Source organism: Rhinopithecus roxellana, chromosome 7 (genome assembly GCF_007565055.1).
Source record: "Rhinopithecus roxellana isolate Shanxi Qingling chromosome 7, ASM756505v1, whole genome shotgun sequence".
Taxonomy (NCBI): Eukaryota; Metazoa; Chordata; class Mammalia; order Primates; family Cercopithecidae; genus Rhinopithecus; species Rhinopithecus roxellana.
Window position 1 is genome coordinate 79,687,805 of NC_044555.1, and position 11,640 is coordinate 79,699,444.

Sequence of the window (11,640 nt, forward strand, 5' to 3'; positions counted from 1 at the left end):
GTAGTCCCAGCTACTTGGGAGGCTGAGGCAGGAGAATGGCTGAACCCAGGAGGCGGAGCTTGCAATGAGCCGAGCGTGCCACTGCAGTCCGGCCTGGGCAAAAGAGTGAGACTCTGTCTTAAAAAAAAAAAAAAAAAGCCAACAGTAATTCCCACACCTGGTCACTTCTGCAGTCACCTCTGTTGTAGAAAATGCACAATTCTTACTATATACAGCAAATATTGATTTGATAAAGGAATACATTTCTGAAAATGAAATCTAAAAGCTGATGGAACAGGTCATTTATAAAAGCCAGCTGCCTTTTAAATAAGTTACTTCAGTACATTGGCAGGGTGAGCCCATGTTGACCTGAGAAGATTAGCACATCCATCAAAGGGTGGTGAAAAGATTTAGTATTGACATGTTTCTCTCTTAGAACAGTTGGCTTCACATTCAGCCCCTGCCCTGAGACAAAGGCATTCTTTTCATCAGCCCTGGGTGCTTATTTTTCTAAGCTCTCATTTTATTACTGGAGTCACAATTTGTGTGTAGGTGTTGCAGACAAAAATGATAATTAACTTTCCATTGAGGTGACACATAACTAAAATTTCAAATCTTTAGTATTTCTCCCTTTCATTTTAAATTCATATGCCTAACTATAAAATAACTGTGACTGAGATACAAGTACAAACCAAAGTCTGGAATTGCAGTAGGTGCTCAGGCATTTGAAAGTGAAATGTTTCTCTTCACAAAGAACTCTTATACCCTCCCCTAAAGAAATCACCAGGCCGGTCTCACCCCTACTGGCTTTGTGACCTAAGGCTTCACCTCTCAGTGCTTCTGGTTCCTTCTTTATCCTTGAAATGAGTGTTAATAACTCTCTCGTGGGATCATTATGAGGACCACATTGAGTAGTGCCTATAAAACAGTGCTGGCTACACGGTAAATACTCAATAAATGTTGACACGTTTATTCCCTGTCTTTAAAAATGGCTGAAAAGTGCCAGTGGAAGTCTTGAGTATAAAATTTCCAAATACAGAGAAATGTTTCCCTGTCAGCTCTACGAATGGATGCGCTGGCTTCTGGACACCTCATGCCAGCCCATCCTTCCTTCTGCGTGTCTCAGATAATTTGTGATACAAGGCACACGTGACTCGTTTGTTCGTTTATCCAACAAATATTTGAATTTCTTCCATTGCAGTTAGTTAAACCACAGTCTCTTTCCTCAGGATTTTTTTCCTCCCATTTTTTCTTCTAAATCCTACTTTTGCTTCTCTCTGTTGGTGACAGTCTGATGGCTATTCTCCCTGTGTCCCTATGTATGTGAGAGTAGCTGGGCATGCAGAGCTAATTAAATGTCTCTAGCTCAGGCTGGGGGTGGTGGCTCACACCTGTATCCCAGCACTTTAGGAGGCCGAGGTGGGCAGATCGCCTGAAGTCAGGAGCTCGAGACCAGCCTGGCCAACATGGTGAAACCCTGTCTCTACTAAAAATACAAAAATTAGCCAGGTGTGGTGGTGCACCCCTATAGTCCCAGCTACTCGGGAGGCTGAGGCAGGAGAATTGCTTGAACCCGGGAGGTGGAGGTTGCAGTGAGCTGAGACGGTGCCACTGCACTCCAGCCTGGATGACAGAGTGAAAAAAGAAAAAAAAAGTGTCTCTAGCTCTTTGGCTAGTCACAGAAGAATCTGTGGATATCTTCTCTGATAGGATCACATGGCCTTTTAACAAGGCCACCTTTGCCACCGAAGGGAACATGTGTTGGAGGCACCAATGTCTGATGGGAAAAACAAACTTCTTTTTCTCTACTCTCACACCCAACACAACACAGAGCACTTCTGACATCAGATGTCAGGGGGCTTTTCCCCACACATCAAGCAATTTCTCCGTGGGCCACCAACTGGGTGTCCTGTAATTCATTTCTGATACTATCTATCTGGAGGTAGCATCAGATCCCGCAAGTTAAAGGCCCAGTCCCACAGGATTGCCCCCAACTTCAGATACCAATCACAAGTAGTAGGTTGTCACCTATACTTTGACCGAACAGCTATCAGTTAGGGTTCCCACGACCTCCTCTTTGGGTTTGATTAACTTCCTAGGAAGGCTCACTGAACTCAGGCTCACACTTCTTGTGTTTACCTGCTTGCTAAAGGATAGTACAAAAGATACAGACGAACAGTGAAGAGATGCATTGGGCAAGGTATTTGGAAAGGGGTGCAGAGCTTCTATGTCTCTCTGAGCACACAGCCCTTCAGGAACCTCCACATGTTCAGCAATCCAGAGGCTCTCCAAACCCAGTTCTTCTGGGTTTTTTATGAAGGCTTCATTACATACTCATGATTGATTAAATCATTGGCCATTGGTGACCAACTCAACCATCAGCCCATCTCCCTTCCCTGGAGGTTAGGGGGTGGGCCTGAAAATTCCAATCTTCTAATCATGTGGTTGGTTCCCCTGGCAGCTGGCCCCCAACCCGAAGCTGTCCAAGAGCCCACCAAGAGTCACCTCATTAGAACAAGAGACTGCCAGCACCCAGGAAATTCCAAAGCATTTAGGAGCTCTGTGTCAGGAACCAGGGTCAAAGACCAAATATTACAACAAAAGACTTTCCTAGTGCCTCTGTCTACAAGAGTTTCAGGGGGTCTATGTCAGAGACCAAATATGTATATTTTTTATTATCTCACAATATCACACAATGGGAGCAGGCAGACCACCTACAAGCCTATTGCAGAAAAGATGTTCAACCTCACTGGTAACCAGAGAACCACTAATTACATTAAGAGTGATTTTCCATACCCTTCAGATAGGCAAATGTCTAAAAAGAATAAAAATGCTGGCCAGTCACGGTGGCTCATATCTGTAATCCCAGCACTCTGGGAGGCCAAGGCAGGCGGATTGCTTGAGGCCAGGAGTTCAAGACCAGCCTGGCCAACATGGTGAAACCCCGTCTCTACTAAAAATACAAGAAAAAATTAGCCAGGCGTGGTGCCATGTACCTGTAGTCCCAACTGCTTGGGAAGCTGAAGCGGGAGAATTACTTGAACACAGGAGGCAGAGGTTGCAGTGAGCTGAGACCGTGCCAGCCTGGGCAACACAGAGCAAGACGCTGTCTCACAAAAGAAAAAAAAAAAGAATAAAAATGCCAAGTGTGGCAAGGATGTAGAGAGAAGGGAACTCACATTGCTGTGGGAGTATAGGTTGATCCACCCTGTTGAAGGGCACGGTGGCATTTTTCTTGCAAAGTTAAAACAGGCACATATGATCCAGCAATCCTACTCTCAGGTGTATGCCCAAGAAACACTCTTCCATGCGGGCACAAGGAGGTGCACAAGAAAATGAGCACTGCCACATAATAATAGCAAACAATTGGAAACAAATTAAGTGTGCATCTACAGGATGTGGGTAAGTAAACTGTAAGGGCTCCTGGCATACTACAGGAGCCCTTAAGAGAAATGAGCTAGACTACATATATGAAAATGCTAGTGTCAAGGTGAAAAAGGAAGTTGTGTAGGTATGGCATGATAACATTTAGACATAACTTTAAAAAAATACACACTATGCACGCATATATGTACTAAAATCTAGAAACATGAATGGAAAAGATTCACACACATACACCCCAACTTCAGAATAGTGGTTAGTTCTGAGTAGGGAGAGGTTGAGACACCACTCAAAAGGGGTTTTTCTATCTGTCTAATGTTTAATTTCTGTAGAACAATAAAGCGATGGTAGTAACCTAGCTTTGATGGAGACCCCTACATTTATCAAACTCTATTCTAACAAAGTAGTTTATCTTTCACTTCATTTCTAGGGTTAACTGTTACAGGAAATGTTTACTTTATCAAACACTTAAATAGAGCTTACTATAAGCCTCACACTCTTCTAATTGCTTTACAAATAGTAATTTCTTTAGCAATCAATCTATGACAAACCTATGAGGTAGCTATTACAGGTACAAAACCTGTTTTCCAAAACCCTTAGATCATATATATTTCAGAATGTAGACATTTTCATACTTTTGAAAAGTAAAACAGCATATTCTAGAATTTGGCCCAATGGGCTAGGGTAGCCTGCCACCAAGATAGCTGGACTACAAAATGGAAGAATATTCTAAGTATGATAGATACAGACCATAAATATCCTCAATTCCATCCAGGTCAGGTTTTGTCATCAAATCATTAAAGTCAAGTCAGGTTGTGCTGCCAAACAAATTTTAAAATGAGAAAAACCCTTCCAGTTTTCAAAGCTTTGGGAATTTCAGAAATGTGTTGAAGGAATATTATTCTCATTTTGCAGATGAGGAGACTGAAGCACAGAGAAATTGACCAACATAACCAAATTCACTTCAAGTGATGGATGTGAGCTTCAAACCCAGATATTCTGACTCCTAACTTCCCTGCCGTTAGCTTCTCCACCATGCTGAAATCTGGTTCGAACAACCACATTCACAGGAAGTAGAAGGTACATGTCTTCAAAGCACAGGAGCTGAGCTGAATCTGGAGCTGAGCATGAGGTTAGGGTCTAGTCCCTGCTGGGCTTGAGAACATGTGACTCTGGATAATGCGTTTGCATTCTTTGACTGAATTTTAGAACTGAGGCTAAGGCAGCAGAAAAGCGGACATGTTCCAGAGACACTGAAGAAATAGACATCCCGTGGCTTGGTGACTTGGGCCACGTGATGACCCAGCCTAGGATGGCTCAGGTGTCTGTCTTGGATGGAAGTTGTAGTCACTGAGGTAAAGCGAACAATGGGAAACAGGTTTGGGAAGGACAATCAATTCCATTTGGGACACAGTGAATTTGAGGAGTTCGAAAAACATCCAGTGACATCCTGCCACTCACTGGCTATTTGGGTCTGGAACTCAGTAGAGAGGGCCCGCATTAAAAATACAGATGTTGGCCGGGCCTGGTGGCTCACGCCTATAATCCCAGTACTTTGGGACGTCAAGGCAAGTGGATCATCTGAGGTCAGGAGTTCTAGACCAGACTGGCCAAAATGGTAAAACTCCATCTCTACTAATAATACAAAAATTAACTGGGCGTGGTGGTGCACACTTGTAATCCCAGCTACTCCGAAAGCTGAAGCAGGAGAATCGCTTGTACCAGAGAGGCAGAGGTTGCATGAGTGGAGGTTGCAGTGAGCCGAGATTGCACCATTGCACTCCAGCCTGGACGACAAGAGCGAAACTCCGTCTCAAAATAAATAAATAAATAAATAAATAAATAAATAAATAAATAAATAAAATAAAATAAAATAAAAATACAGATGTTCCAGCCCTCGGCCTTAGGAATGTGGAAAAAGGGACAGTATGTAAACTAAGAGGAATTGATCTGTGACAGTGGGGCCCTGAAGAACTCTATTATCTATCTATCTATCTATCTATCTATCTATCTATCTATCTATCTATCATCTATCTGTCTATCTATCATCTATCCATCTTATCTGTCTATCATCTATATTTGCAACCGAAATCTACTCAAGACTCTGTGTCTAATTACCAGTCACAGGAAGTTCAGGGAGAAGACCAACATGTTTAAAGACACTGAAGATGTCATCAGCCAAATCCAGAATGTGAGAAATGTCATAGGATGGAAGACCCAGTTTCTTTAACAAATGGACTTTTTTTTTTCTTGGCTGGAGTACAGTGGCATAATCTTGGCTCACTGCAACCTTTGCCTCCCGGGTTTAAGGGATTCTCCCACCTCAACCTCCAGAGTAGCTGGGATTGCTGGGATTACAGGTGCCACCACCATGCCTGGCTAATTTTTGTATTTTTAGTACAGACGGGGTTTCACCATGTTGGCCAGGCTGGTCTTCAACTCCTGATCGCAGGTGATCCGCCCACCTCGGCCTCCCAAACTGCTGGGATTACAGGCGTGAGCCACCAAGCCAGGCCACAAATGGACTTTTAAGAAGCACATGTTGGGGCTGGGCACGGTGGCTCATGCCTGTAATCCCAGCATTCTGGGAAGCCAAAGCAGGTGGATCACGAGGTCAAGAGATGGAAACCATCCTGGCCAACATGGTGAAACCCCCAAAAATACAAAAATTAGCTGGGTGTGGTGGCACGTGCCTGTAATCCCAGCTACTTGGGAGGCTGAGGTGAGAGGATCACTTGAACCCAGAAGGGGGAGGTTGCAGTGAGCCCAGATTGCACCACTGCACTCTAGCCTGGTGACAGAGTGAGACTCCATCTCTGGTGACAGAGAAGCGCATGTTGGAGAAAGAGTGATGGTGAGGGCGAGGAGGTGTTATGGGATATGGTGTGGAACTTGTATGGGTCCTAACTTGGACAAATTAATTATTAAAACACTTTTAGATCATTGGAGAAATTTGAGTATGGACCGAGTGTTAGAAGATATTCAAGACTTATTAACATTGTTAGGTATAATAATTGTTTTATGGTTATGGTTTTTTGTTTTTTTGTTTTGTTTTGTTTTTTGTTTTTGTCTGTTAAAGACACTGAACTATTTCAAGTTGAGCTGATATGATATCTGGGGTTTTCCTTAAAGTGCTCCAGTGACAGGGCATGAGAGAGGCAACAGTTGAAATCAGATCAGCAAAATAATGAGAATTACCAAAGCCAAGTGATGGACACGTGGAGATGCAGTATGCTATTCTCTCTAGTTTTGTTTTTGTTTGAAAATTTCACAGTAAATTTTTCAAGTGAAATAGAATTTGAAGGAAAGAAGTTTACGGTATTAAATGTGATGGAGAGGTCTGATAAATTAAAGAAAGAAAAGTAGACAATCTAGAAACTATTGTCATCTGAAGGACCTTAAAGCAATTTCAGTGGATAGATGGGGGAGAAAACCAAGTTTTACATCAAAGCTAATACACTCAAAACCAAATAAAAGGATGGCGGCATGTCAAAGGGGCACAGAAGCCACTCCCGAAAGAGCTCCCAGTGGCCAAACTGGACAACCTGAGCAACAAAGTAAATAATATGGTGTTGGATTGTAACCCAAAGTATAACATAAAAATACTTGAGTCTATACTGATAAACAATTGACTAATAAATAAATAAATAAATAGAGAGAAGAGACAAATCTTCCTTACAAAATAATTCCAAATAATATCTATAGATACTACCCCCTCCAGGATGTGGGAGCTTTACTCACCCTCCGTCTCCATCTTTTTTAAATTTCTTTTTGAGAGACAAGGTCTTGCTCTATTGCCCAGGCTGGAGTACAGTGGTGTGATCTTGGCTCACTGGAGCCTCAAACTCCTGGGCTCAAGCAATTCTCCCACCTCAACACTTCCGAGTAGCTAGGACTACAGGCATGAACCACCATGCCCAGCTAATTTTCTTTTTTTCAAGAGAGATGGGGCCTCACTATATTGCCCAGGTTGATCTCAAACTCCTGGGCTCAAGCAATCCTCCTGCCTCAGCCTATCAAAGTGCTGGGATTACAGGTGTGAGCCACCATGCCTCGCTCTCCCTCCCCCATTTGAGTGTGGGCTAGACTAGTGACTCACTTCCAAAGAACAAAGTACACAAAGGGGAAAATAACAACTTTCAGAAGAACCAGGCAGATACCATATTATCCAAGTGATCAAGGTCAACATCACCAGTGGTAAGTTCTGCTGATGTTATGGACAACCTGATATGATGTGATGAGAAGGGAGCTTTACCTCTGTGGGATTCTCAAAACCCATAACCCCAATTTAAACATGAGAAAAATATCAGATAAGCCCAAATTGGGGACATTTGACAAAATACCTGACCAATATGAGTCAAAATCCTCAAGGTCACAAAAGGCAAAGAAAGACTGAGAAACTGTCACAGAGGAGACTAAGGGGACATGACAACTAAATGCAATGTGGGATCTTGGAGGAGAAAAAGGATATTAGTGGAAAATCTGGTAAAATCTAGATATAGCCTGTAGTTTTATTTAATAGGAATGTGCCAATGTAAATTTCTTGGTTTTGACACATGTACCATAGTTATGTATAATGTTAACAACAAGGGTAACTGAGTAAGGGTATATGGGAAATCTGCACTGTCTGTATAACTTTTCTATTTGAAAATAATTCCAAAATAAAAATGCTTTAAAAATAAAAACAAAAATTTAATATCGATTTTTGCAAGTTGTGTTTATATCAGTTATACTTGTTCCACTTTTCAAAGGGAGGAGATATATTTTTGTCTGTCTAAAAAAAGACTTTACAAAGCCTTTTTTCTTCTTTTGAGTGCTATAGAATTTGACAGCGACACCAGAATCACAAGTCTGAAGGGAAAGTGAAGGATTCAGCCTTTACGAGGTATGTAATGTGTGTTATCGTGCTAGACAACTTACACACATTACCTGCCTTGTTTTCTCCTAACCACCTTATGAAGCATGAGCCCCAATTTACTGATGAACAAGTTGATTACAAGTGAGTATAAGAAGCCAGGTGCAGTGGCTCATGCCTGTAATCCTAACACTTTGGGAGGTCGAGGCAAGTGGATCTCTTGAGCCCAGGAGTTTGAGACCAGCCTGGGCAACACAGGGAGGCCCCCTGTATTAGTCTATTTTCACACTGCTATAAAGACATACCTGAGACTGGGTAATTTATTAAAAAAAAAAAAGAAAGAAAGATGTTTAATTGACTCACAGTTTCACATGGCTGGGGAAGCCTCAGGAAATTTACAATCATGGCGGAAGGCAAAGGGAAAGCAAGCACGTCTTTACCATGGTGGAGCAGGAGAGAGAGTAAGAGCATGAAGGGAGAAGTGATACTTTTAAACCATCAGATCTCGTGAGAACTCATTCACTATCACAAGAACAGCAAGGGAGGAGATCTGCCCCCATGATCCAATCACCTCCCACCAGGTCCCTTCCTTGACGTGTGGGGATTGCAATTTGAGGTGAAATTCGGGTGGGGACACAAAGCCAAACCATATCACCCCCTCTCTACAAAAAAATTTAAAAAATTAGCCAGGTGGCCGGGCGCGGTGGCTCAAGCCTGTAATCCCAGCACTTTGGGAGGCCGAGACGGGCGGATCACGAGGTCAGGAGATCGAGACCATCCTGGCTAACACGGTGAAACCCTGTCTCTACTAAAAAATACAAAAAACTAGCCGGGCGAGGTGGCGGGCGCCTGTAGTCCCAGCTACTCGGGAGGCTGAGGCAGGAGAATGGCGTAAACCCGGGAGGCGGAGCTTGCAGTGAGCTGAGATCCGGCCACTGCACTCCAGCCTGGGCGACAGAGCGAGACTCCGTCTCAAAAAAAAAAAATTAGCCAGGTGTGGTTGCATGTACCTGTAGTCCTAGCTACTTGGGGTACCGAGGTGGGAGAATCACCTGAGCTTGGGAGGTCAAGCTGCAGAGAGCCATGATTGCACCACTGCACTCTAGCCAGAATGACAGTGCAAGAATCTATCTCAAAAAAAGAAGGAAGGAAGGGAAGGGGAAGGGAAGGGAAGGGAGGGGAGGGGGGGGAGGGGAGGGGAGGGGAAGGGGTAGGGGAGGGCGGGGGGGAGGGGAGGGGCGGGAGGGAAGTAGGGAGCGGGTAGAGGCATTGCTTGAAGTTCAGGAAGGCCCTAAGTCCTAGGAAGGACGAAGCCGCACTTCAGTTTCCGGAAGGTCCTCCTTCCATGCCTTACTAGGAAGACCTTCACTTACAGTCAGGAGGAAGCCCGGACAAGACTAAAACATACCTAGGGTCAGATTAGCTGAAGTGTGGATTTTCCTTCATAGAGGTTAAATTTTCCCCTAATTTTAAAAATACGTCATGACTATTAATCTATTCTTGCCTCTAGGATTTTTAAAATACATCACTTCTATGATTTTTTGTTTTTCAGACAGAGTCTTGCTCTGCAACCCCCACCTCTTGGGTTCAAGAAATTCTCATGCCTCAAACCCCCCAAGTAGCTTGGATTGTATGCATGCATCACCACACCTGGCTAATAATTTTTGTATTTTTAGTAGAGACGGGGTTTTGCCATGTTGGCCAGGCTGGTCTAGAACTCCTGACCTCAGGTGATCCACCCGCCTCAGCTTCCCGAAGTGCTGAGATTACAGGTGTGAGCTGCTGCACCCGGCCTCTATGATTCTCTTGATCAGAAAACTTGCCCTTTGTGTAAGTTAGCTTTTGTTACTTAACAACTCGTCCCCAAACTTAGTGACTTAACCATTTATTAACTCATCATTCTGTGGGTTGGCAACTTAGGCTGGGCTCAGCTGGTGGGTCTTCTACTGGTCTCACCTGGGCTCACTCTTGTAGCTGCAGTCAGCTGATGGGTCAGCCAGGGGCTGGTCGGTCTAGCATGGCCTCAATCACAAATCTGGGGTTTGGAGCTGGCTGTCTTATGGTTATCTGTTAAAGTAATAGGAGCAACTGGGCCACATGTCTCCAGCAAGCTAGCCTGGGTTTGTTCACATAGTAGTAATAACAAGGGTCCCAAAAGCAACAAAAGAGGACAAGCCAGCCGGGCACGGTGGCTCACGCCTGTAATCCCAGCACTGTGGGAGGCCAAGGTCGGCAGATCACGAGGTCAGGAGATTGAGACCATCCTGGCCAACACGGTGAAACCCCATCTCTACTAAAAATGCAAAAATTAGCTAGGCGCAGTGGCACGCACCTATAGTCCAAGCTACTCCAGAGGCTGAGGCAGGAGAATCGCTTGAACCCAGGAGGTGGAGGCTGTAGTGAGCTGAGATCTCGCCACTGCACTCCAGCCTGGCAACAGAGCAAGACTCTGTCTCAAAAAAAAAAAAAAAAAAAAAAAAAAAAAAAGAAGAAGAAGAAAAAAAAGAAAAAGAAAAGAGGACAAGCCACAGCATGCAAGGATTTTATAAGCCTCTGCTTTCTTCACGTTTTCTGATATCCCATTGCCCAAAGCAGATCACGTGGCCAAGCCCAGACTCGAGGGGTGGAAAAATAGACTCCACCTCTTGATGGGAAGAGCTTTAAGTCCCATTGCAAGAGGATGTGCATACAGGGATGGGAGAAATTATTGCAGCCTTTTTTGCAAGTAATCTACTGCACCCCTTTTGTGTTCCTTTCCACATGCTAGCTTATAGAATTTTACTGCTTAGAGTATAGGATTAAGATTCTAGTTCTTTGCCAAGCTCCTATGTAACTATGGATATTGATATGGTTTGGCTGTGTCCTCACCCAAATCTCATCTTGAATTCCCATGTGTTGTGGGAAGCACCTGGTGGGAGGTAATTGAATCATGGGGGTAGGTCTTTCCCATGCTGTTCTCATGATAGTGAATAAGTCTTACAAGTCTGCTGTCATGTGAGACAGGCCTTTCACCTTCTGCCATGATTGCAAGGCCTCCCCAGTCACGTGGAATTGTAAGTCCATTAAATCTCTTTCTTTTGTAAATTGCCCAGTCTTGGGTATGTCTTTATCAGCAGCATGAAAACAAACTAATACAGATATACAATTAGCCCTTGTCTTCTGACTTTGAGAATAACAGAGTTGGAAGGGCATTTAATGGCTAGTCAACTCAATGTCATACTTAATAGAGGACCATCTTGTGAACACAGAAGCACAAGATTGCATCCATGTGGTAGGCCTTCAAATCCTTAAAAATAGTAGGTTATATGATTTCCCTTTTCCAGTTTAACTATTCCAAATGTTGTAATGTCCCCATTTTATATAATGGACATACAAGACAAGCATTGCAGATTTACCAGATATGCTGATCTTCAGACTGCTCTTCC